At 56.6% G+C, this 2,174-nt stretch overlaps 1 protein-coding gene across 1 annotated transcript in view; it reads right to left on the reverse strand.

The window, feature by feature from the left end:
- Positions 1 to 2,174, reverse strand: part of vps9d1 (VPS9 domain containing 1) — a 53,426-nt gene that overhangs the window by 9,399 nt on the left and 41,853 nt on the right. The window lies entirely within an intron of this gene.

Raw genomic sequence — 2,174 nt, forward strand, 5'->3', positions numbered from 1 at the left:
GCGGAGCTGTCAACTGATCACCACCTGGTGGTGAGTTGGATCCGATGACGGGGGAAGAAGCTGGACAGACTCGGCAGACCCAAACGTATTGTGAGGGTCTATTGGGAACGTTTTGGCAGGACCCCCTGTCCGAGAGATCTTTAACTTTCACCTCCTGCAAAGCTTCGACCAGAACCCGAGGGAGAGTGGAGACACTGAATCCAAATGGACCATGTTCTCCACCTCCATTGCCGATGCGGCCACTAGGAGCTGTGGCCGTAAGGCCTCTGGTGCCTGTCGTGGCGGGAATTCCCGCAGGATGCCATCAAGGTGAAGAAGGAGTCCTTTCGAGCTTGGTTGGCTCGTGGGACTCCTGAGGCAGCTGACGGGTACCGGTAGGCCAAGCGGACTGCAGCCCAGGTGGTTGTGGATGCAAAAAGTCGGGTCTGGAAGGAGTTCGGTGAGGCCACTGAAAGGGACCATTGGTCAGCCTCGAAGAAATTCTGGCAAACTGTCCGGCGCATCAGGAGGGGGAAGCAGTGCCCTGCCTTAACTGTTTACAGTAGAGGTGGGCAGCTGTTGACGTTGGATGGTGGAAGGAATACTTCGAGAATATCCTCAACCCCAGTGTTATGTCTCACGATGAGGAAGCAGAGGCCGGGGGATCGGAGGTGGACTCGTCCATCACCCAAGCTGAAGTCACCGAGGTAGTTGAGAAGCTTCTCGGTGGCGGGGCACCTGGGGTGGATGAGATCCGCCCTGAGCATCTTAAGTCTCTGGATGTTGCGGGGCTGTCTTGGCTGACACGCCTCTGCAACATTGCATGGCGGTCGGGGATAGTGCTTCTGGACTGACAGGACAACAAGAAGGGGGATCGGAGGGTGTGTTCCAACTATAGGGGGATCACACTCCTCAGCCTCCCCGGGAAAGCCTATGCCAGGGTACTGGAGAGGAGAATTCGACCTATAATCGAACCTCGGATTCAGGAGGAACAATGCGGTTTTCGTCCTGGCTGCAGAATACTGGACCAGGTCTATACCCTCTCCAGGGTGGTGGAGGGTTCATGGGAGTTTGCCCAACCAGTCCACATGTGTTTCGTGGAACTGGAGAAGGCATTCGACCGTGTCCCTCGCGGTGCCCTGTTGGGGGTGCTCTGGGAGTATGGGGTCCGGGGCCCCTTGCTAAGGGCCACCCGGTCCCTGTACGACCGGAGCAGGAGCTTGGTTCGCATTGCCCGCAGTAAGTCAGACTTGTTTCCAGTGCATGTTGGACTCCAGCAGGGCTGCCCTTTGTCACCAGTGCTGTTCATTATTTTTATGGACAGAATTTCTAGGTGCAGCCAGGGGGCAGAGGGAGTCCGGTTTGGGGACCACAGGATCTCATCTGTTTTTTGCAGATGATGTTGTCCTGTTGGCGCCATCAAATCAGGACCTCTAGCGTGCACTGCGACGGTTTGCAGCCAAGTGTGAAGCGGCTGGGATGAGAAGTCCAAGTCCGAGGCCATGGTTCTCAGTCGGAAAAGGGTGACTTGTTCCCTTCAGGTTGGTGGAGAGTTCCTGCCTCAAGTGGAGGGGTTCAAGTATCTTGGGGTCTTGTTCATGAGTGAGGGAAGGATGGAACAGGAGATGTAGAGGCGCATCGGTGCAGCTTCTGCAGTAATGTGGTCGATGTACTGGTCCGTCGTGGTGAAGAAGGAGCTGAGCTGTAAGTTGAAGCTCTCGATTTACTGGTCAATCTATGTTCCGACTCTCACCTATGCCATGAGCTTTGGGTCACGACCAAAAGGGCAAGATCCCGGATACAGGTGGCCGAAATGAGCTTCCTCCGCAGGGTGGCCGGGCGCACCCTTAGAGATAGGGTGAGGAGCTCAGTCACCCGGGAGGAAGCGCAGAGTAAAACCGCTGCTCCTCCACATCGAGAGGAGCCAGCTGAGGTGGCTCGAGCATCTGTTTCGGATGCCTCCTGGGCGTCTTCCTAGGGAGGTGTTCCGGGCATGTCCCACCAGGAGGAGGCCCCGGGGAAGACCCAGGACACGCTGGAGGGACTATGTCTCTCGGCTGGCCTGGGAACGCCTCAGCATTCCCCCGGAGAAGCTGGAGGAAGTGTCTGGAGAGAGGGAAGTCTGGGCATCTTTGCTTAGACTGCTGCCTCTGCGACCCAGTTTAGATAAGCGGAGGAAAATGGATGGATGGATG

This window comes from Monopterus albus, unplaced genomic scaffold (genome assembly GCF_001952655.1).
Source record: "Monopterus albus unplaced genomic scaffold, M_albus_1.0 scaffold127.1, whole genome shotgun sequence".
Lineage (NCBI taxonomy): Eukaryota > Metazoa > Chordata > Actinopteri > Synbranchiformes > Synbranchidae > Monopterus > Monopterus albus.